Source organism: Vulpes vulpes, chromosome 2 (genome assembly GCF_048418805.1).
Source record: "Vulpes vulpes isolate BD-2025 chromosome 2, VulVul3, whole genome shotgun sequence".
Classification (NCBI taxonomy): domain Eukaryota; kingdom Metazoa; phylum Chordata; class Mammalia; order Carnivora; family Canidae; genus Vulpes; species Vulpes vulpes.
Genome location: NC_132781.1, coordinates 17,933,377 through 17,941,468, shown reverse-complemented (window position 1 = coordinate 17,941,468; position 8,092 = coordinate 17,933,377). Strand labels below are relative to the sequence as shown.

The 8,092-nt window shown below is 35.6% G+C and overlaps 1 long non-coding RNA gene across 11 annotated transcripts in view; it reads left to right on the top strand.

The window, feature by feature from the left end:
* The window catches only part of LOC140597725 (uncharacterized), a 41,092-nt gene extending 37,724 nt beyond the window's left edge, over positions 1-3,368 (top strand). For all 11 annotated transcript variants that reach the window (XR_011999607.1, XR_011999608.1, XR_011999606.1 and 8 more), the window contains 2 exons: positions 974-1,097; positions 1,846-3,368. This is a non-coding gene — a long non-coding RNA (uncharacterized lncRNA). The remainder of the gene's footprint in view (positions 1-973; positions 1,098-1,845) is intronic.
* The last annotated feature ends 4,724 nt before the right edge of the window (positions 3,369-8,092 follow it).

Below are 8,092 nucleotides of genomic sequence, written 5' to 3'. Positions count from 1 at the left end.
CTTTTTAAAATTTTTTTAAAATTTAAATTAAAAAAATGTGCATGAAAGATTTATATTTTCATGTTTCTACATGTGTTTCATTAGATAGAAATCAGTAAGTGCTCCATAAATATTTGTGTTAGGTAATCTTTATTTCTCTAGAAAAATATTTCACATCAGCACTATTGACATTTATGGTTGGATCCTCTTTGTTAGGAGGGGCTGTCCTGTGCATTATAGGGTGTTTAGCAGCATCTCTGGCCTCTGCCCACTAGATGCCAGTAGCACATCTACAGTCTGACAACCAAAAATGTCTCCAGACACTTCCAAATGTCACCTGGGTACAAAATGACTTTGGTAGAGACCACTGCTCTAGAATGATTCAGTCTGATCTGTATAATAATTCTTACACTACTCTTTGCTACAGACAAAAAAGGTTCGCTACATAATTTTAGTAGCTTTCTACTAATAAAATTACAATCATATTTCAAAATGATTGTAACAAAGAGGTTTACAATTAAGTTTAACAAAAATTCCAAATATAATGAAATTATATTTGTAACTTACATAAACTGCAAAAAAGGTAGTGCTTCAAATGTACGTCTTTCAATAGATTGTATCTTATTGCAGGATAAATCTCTAGGAAAAGTAAAAGGAAAATATTGCCTCAATTAGCCATTAGATACCTAATTAGTAGGCCGATAGTATTGAATAAGTAGCTTTTGCCTAAACTCTGAACCTTAGGAATTGTTATTTGAACCTTCCAGAGCCCCTAACTCTCCTCATCTCTCTTAAAAGAGTCTCACTTTCATAAATGAAACAAGTAACTACAGCTCTTGATAGATTCTGGAAGTAATCTTTCCTGAGAGCAGAAGAATTGATTAGAGGACATTTGAGGCCTCATCAATTTCTAGATTATGAGCTCAAAGTTTTGACCTCCACATAGAATTTCTTTCTTTATTTTTAAAAAGATTTTATTTATTTATTCATATAGACACACAGAATGATGGGCAGAGACACAGGCAGAGGGAGAAGCAGGCTCCATGCAGGGAGCCCTACGTGGCACTGGATCCAGGGTCCCCAGGATCACACCCTGGGCTGAAGGTGGCGCTAAACTGGTGAGCCACTCAGGCTGCCCCTATAATTTCTTTTTTAAAAATATTTATTTATTAGAGAGTGTGTGTTTGTGCACATGCACAAGTGGGAGGAGCAGAGGGAGAGGGAGAGAGAATCCCAAGCAGACTCCTCACTGAGTGCAGAGCCCAACAGGGGGCTCCATTTCAGGATCCAGAGATTGTGACCTGAGCCAGAACCAAGAGTCAGATGCTCAGCCAACTGCACCAACCGGGTGCCCCTATAATTATAATTTCTAATATTAAAAGGGATATTCTCATTTTGGAACACCTCCTTGGTTTAGTTCTATTTTTCTAGGCCAATTCAATATCAGAAAAAATAAAAGATATCCTTTCATTTAAATTGAAAGGAAGTTACTCCTCTAATCAATACATAAATTTGAACTAACTCAGAATCATATCATCATGTTAATAGAAATTCATTTTTGGTTGTACATTTGCCTTAATATTCCATGAATTTATTAATTGTTTCAGTTGCAAGTGGTGAGACAACAAAAAACACCACATAGTACTGGATTTTTATTTGAAAACACCCATTCTTGATAATAGTTGACCCTCATGCTTCCATTGATTCCACCTTAGTCCCTCATTTTCCACCTACTCCTCAGAATGGCATTGTCATCTCTAGTCTCTCCCTTTCTAATCCATGCTGGATTAGGTGGAGCTTGTTTTCTGACACGCCCTCCAAATGACTCTGTTGCAGTTTCTTTCTTTCTTTCTTTTTCCGTTGCAGTTTAAAGCTTGTCCTGGAGCACTGCCGTGATAATCCAGTAGCGTGGCATGTTAATCCATGGCCTTCAAAATCCTAGAAGACTAGCTCTAATCTCCTACTCTACAGGTACTCAAGATATTTTTCCTGTTTTTTGCCTTTCTCCCGGTCTCCTTTGTAAGCTTATTCTCCCTAAAATGTCTTTCTGATGATACCCAATAGCTCTTAAAGGTCATGTTGAAACAGCATTGCTCTAATAGTTTCCTTGATCCAATGCGAAGTCTTTTCTCCCTCATCTGTATTCCAAAACCAATTTATACCTCTCATTGCCCATATCCATTTCTTCTTCTTCTATCGTAAAAAAATTTAAAGTAGGCTTCACGCCCAGCCTGGGGCTTGAACTCATGACCCCGAGATCAAGAGCCACATGCTCTACCAACTCAGCCAGCCAGGCATTCCAATTTATTTTTAATATAGTTATTTTTGCATCCTTTTTACTCTGAGCATAAAATGCTTGAAAGTATGGACTAGTTGTGTTCATCTGCGTTGTTGACCATGTTTAAAATTGACACATGTTTCTTTGGTGTTGAGTTTAATAAGTTCTTTATAGATCTCGGAAACTAGCCCTTTATCTGATATGTCATTTGTACCAAAGAAACAAACAATCAAATCATGAAATGGGCAAAAGACATGAACAGAAATCTCACAGAGGAAGACATAGACATGGCCAACACGCACATGATAAAATGCTCTGCATCACTTGCCATCAGGGAAATACAAATCAAAACCACAATGGGATACCACCTCACACCAGTGAGAATGGGGAAAATTAACAAGGCAGGAAACCACAAATGCTGGAGAGGATGCGGAGAAAAGGGAACCCTCTTACACTGTTGGTGGGAAAGTGAACTAGTGCAGCCACTCTGGAAAACTGTGTGGAGGTTCCTCAAAGAGTTAAAAATAGACCTTCCCTACGACCCAGCAATTGCACTGTTGGGGATTTACCCCAAGGATACAGATGCAATGAAACGCCAGGATGCCTGCACCCCGATGTTTCTAGCACCAATGTCTACAATAGCCAAACTGTGGAAGGAGCCTCGGTGTCCATCGAAAGATGAATGGATAAAGAAGATGTGGTTTATGTATACAATGGAATATTACTCAGCCATTAGAAATGAAGAATACCCACCATTTGCTTCGACGTGGATGGAACTGGAGGGTATTATGCTGAGTGAAATGGGTCAATCGGAGAAGGACAAACATTATATGTCCTCATTCATTTGGGGAATATGAATAATAGTGAAAGGGAATAGAAGGGAAGGGAGAAGAAATGGGTAGGAAATATCAGAAAGGGAGTCAGAACATGGAAGACTCCTAACTCTGGGAAACGAACTAGGGGTGGTGGAAGGGGAGAAGGGCGGGGGTTGGGGGTGAATGGGTGATGGGCAGTGAGGGGGGCACTTGACGGGATGAGCACTGGGTGTTATTCTGTATGTTGGCAAATTGAGCAATAAAAAATAAATTTATTATTGAAAAATAAAATAAAATTGACACACGGACATGAAACAAACTCAAATATTTAGAAAATAAATATAAAGAGCTGGGTAGTGAATAGCAGAAACAAAATGACTGTGTAAAAAGAAATGTGGTTTTATGACTTTATGGCTCCCTCTTCTGCACCTCTTCAGCACTTTGTCATCCACTTAGTGCTTTATGCATTATGGTTTGAGCTTCTGTTTATTTTCCTTGTGAGATCATGAGTTCCTACAGGGGTAGGAAGCCTGTCTTAATCATCTGAGAGCCTATGATACTGGGCATAGTGCCTGTCATATTAGCTTTGGATTGACCTTTTTTTTTTTTTTTTTTTAAATGAATGAGAACCCTTCAGCTAACATAAAATAATTGGCTTACAAAGTATTTCATGGTAGTAGTATTGAAGTGCCTAATCCTTTGAGCAGTTTATCTCATTTGATTTTCTCCAAACGGTGTTTGTAAAGTTTAGTGTCCACATGGCAGAAGTAGCCAAGAAAACCAATACAAGAGTGGTTGTCCCCTAAGACTTGGAAGGTTTGATAACTTAAAGGACTATTCTTAGTGTCATATCATGCTCTTTTTTACCCACTATCCTTAAACCTTCTACATTTGCAAGAAGACTCTATTTGCTCAAGAGCATCATTAATAGGGATTAATGACTTACACAGCTCTGGATGCCACAGACAAAGATAAAAATTGAACCTTTATAGCAAAGAACATGGTATCTCTGCATGTATACCTAGAAATACTAAAGAAGCATTTCCTCCTTGACAATGAGGCTGGGGAGATTTTATTTTATAATTAGTGAAATTAGGGGCATTTCTGATATGTTTGCTTAATGTAAACATTTCTAAACATACCACTTAACCATCATTGTATTTTACTTTAAAGATTTTTTTTCCTTAAGTAATCTCTATACCCAGTGTGGGTTTCAAACCCACAACCTCAAGATCCAAAGTCACTTGCTCTATCAACTGAGCCAGCCAGGTGCCCCTTAACCATCATTTTAAACATCTATTTGTAATACTGGTGCTAGAATTCCCATTGAAATCCTTAATATGCTCTCTTGGTAACTTAATAGGTACTTGATAATACTGCTTACATAATTCACCTGCTTAAATATTTAATATTTAAATGTTTAATTTAGATTAAGTTACTAAAAACATTCTGGGTTAATGGCATCAAAATAATGTAAGTGTTCTATATTTTCTTGTCCTGTAGGTGACAATTTGAGGTTAATTTTAATTCCTCTCATTTTACTAAACCAACTTTTTCAAACCTTTTCTGTAAAAGCCACATAGTAAACATTTTGGGCTTTGCAGGCCATCTATGGTCTCTGTCATATATTCTTCTCTTTCTCTTCTTTTCTCTTTTACAGCCCTTTAAGAATATAAAAATCATTCTTAACTCATAGGCTGTGTAAAGACAGACCTGAGCATGATTTGATCCATGAGCCATAAACTAAGTATAAATGTAAGCACACGGTATATGAACACTTACAAGACAGGTTCGTATGTGCATCCATAATTGCTCAGACCTAATTACCCCTTTTGCTGTATAACTGAAGGGTCTTTTTCTATCTTTGTCTTGTCTATAGAATTAAAAAACTGAAAATGCATATGAGATATTTAATGCTAGAGATGGAATTTTATTGTTAGAAGAAATTGTAGTGATTATCTAATTTGAACCCCATATTTATTTTACAGATAATATAACTAAAAACTCATAATAAGTGATTAATTAACTTACAAATACTGTAGAGATAGCAGGCCTTCAAATGAGTCCTTATGTAATTCAGTCAAATAATTTTCACTGAGAATTCTGAAAAATGAAAAGGTTATTTCTGCATCAAAATGCAAAACAACTACAACTATTTACTACACAGGACTAACTCCCATCTGGGAGGGAAACCTGTGTAATGGTGCCACCTAAATATTCTAATTCTTCTTTAATTTAGGAGTACTGAGCTCTGCGCTGTTTCCACTAAAATCCTTTTTTTTTTCTTTATTTCTCTCTCTCTGTCTCTCTCTCTCTCTCTCACACACACACACGTACACACACACACGCAGCCATCCACTATCTGAACCAAAATGCATATTTAATGTCTACTCTCTGGATCACAGTCTCTGCTAGAACCCTGGTTTAGATGACAACAATATTGGCAGAACTGACATTTCCCTCCTCTCTTCTTCTAAATTCTATGTTGGAAGCCCCATACACAAATAGAGCAGCACTATAGGTAAAGTCATTTGATTTTTTTTCCCCAACCAAAAAAAAAAAAAGTTTTTGAGAACTAAAAAAATGCACATCAAGTGTACATAACATAAATATTCAGTTTAATAATTATAAAGCAAATATTCATGAAACACCACTTGTATCAAGAAAAAGCCCTGCCAGCATCCCAGAAGGCTTCAGTGTGCCCCTTCCAATCACAACCCTCTCTCTGATTCCCCAGAAGTAACCATTATCCTGACTTTAATAATTTCTTTGCCTTTTTTAATCTTTAAAAAAGATTAATTGATGGGAGAGGGGCAAAGGGAGAGAAAGAATCTCCAGCAGACTCCTGGCTGAGTGTGGAGCCCTATCCCATGACCCTGAGATCATGAGCTGAGCCCAGTCAAGAGTTGGACACTTAACTGACTGAACCACCCAGGGACCTCTAATTTCCTTGCTTTTTTAAATGTAGTTTTACCTATCATATGTCAGCCGTAAACAACATAATTTAGTTTTGTCACTTCTTGAACTTTATATAAATGGAATCACAGGTATTATTTTCTATGTTGCTTCTTTCACTCAATATTATCTTATAAATTCATTATGTTGTTGCATGTAGCTGAGGTTGGTTCATTTCAATACCTAGTATTGCATGTCTAGCTACATGTGGCTACTGAATACTTGGGAGTGGCTAGGGTGACTGAGGAGCTGAATTTTTAATTTAATTTTATTTACTTTAAAATACAAATGAAAAAACTGATACTCAACAGTTATTAGAAAATGTTTAAATATGTTTGCAACAATGTAGGTATGTGATATCACTTTTTCAACTGTAATTTTTATGAAATCTAAATACAGATCAAGTATTCTTGATAAAAGATTAGCAATCAAATTGAGATTTCAAAGAGTTACTATGGAAAAAAGAACATAAACTCTCAATAATTTTTATACTGATTACATGTAGAAATGATATTGGATATTTTGAAGACAGTATAAAACGTAGACTATCTTACTAATAATGGGTATAATAATTATATGTCAAAATAATATTTTGGATATAAGAGCTAAACAAAATATATTAACATTTATGTCATCTCTTTCTTTTTACTTTTAATTTTTAAGTGGCTATCAGAAAATTTGAGATTACTTATGTGGCTTTATGGTTCAAACAAATAGTGTTCCATTTTATGACTATACCACACTTTATTCATTCTACTGTTGGCAGATATCATCCAATAGATATTTATATATATAGAAACAAAGGTTAAAATCCTGCCCCAGGAGAGCAGTGATCCATAGTTAGGAACCTCTGCTTACAAGGTATAACCCTCAAGCTGAACCAGACATCTGCAGGACTTACCACATTCGTGTTCTAGTATATAAATTCCCAAACACATGCTTTTTAAAAATTAATTTTTTAATTTCAATTCATTTTTTTAAAAATATCTAATATATATTCACATGGCCCAAAATTCCAAAGGTATATAGTACACAACGCAAAGTTTTTCTCCTACCCTTGTCCTCAGCCCACCCATCCCCCTCCATTCCCTAAAGAAAACTAACGTTATTTATTTCTTGTGACAATTATTTTCAGTTTTCTTATAAGTTCGGGAAATAAAATCTCCCAGTCAGACACTATCATGGAGAAATATAAACTACACATAGTATTTAAGAAATTCACAAAATAAAAAACAAATGCCTAGTTCTAGCATTTCTCCCTTACCAATAAGATATCAAACTGAGGGGCGAAATCTACTTTAGAGGGATCATAATCTCTATTTTTAGATTGCTATGATTACTATGTCTTTTATTGTTAATTCAGGAGTCATTTATGACTTCTCTGCTCAAGTTGCACTAATGATATGACACAAAACTCTCATAAAAACACCAGTTAATTGCTTTGATTGTAATATTTTTTTCTAAAAACACTTGTGTCTACATTGACTTTTTCTACAGATCAATTTTTTAAAAAGATAACAGAAAATTGGCAAAGGACAGAAAATTCACTCAAGAAATACAAATGTTCAGTAAACATAGGTATTTAAATTTACAAGTAATCAGAAAACTTCAAATTCACATGGGACCCCTTTTATTCACCCATCAGATCAGCCAAGAAATGGAGAATATCCAGTAGTGGGTGGTATGAGGATGTGAATGCTGTCATGGTCTATGGGTTGAAGTTTAAGTTGGCACAACTCTTTTGAGGCAATTAAAATTTTATATCTACATAGTCTTTAGTCAAACAATTCCATTTCTAGATATCTATTCTACAGAAATACCTGCCCACATACACAAAGATGCATGGTTGAGGCAGTTCACTACAGCAGCGCATGTGACAAGAAAATGGGACACAGTCTAAACATTCATCAATAGGAGAATTACTATATACATTCATACTTCGAATATATTACACAGGCATATACATGAATGGGGTAACCCCCTATCTATGTACTAAAAGAAATCTAAGACATAAGATAAAAGAATCAAAATAAGCATAAGCATAAGCAAAAGAATCAAGTTGTAG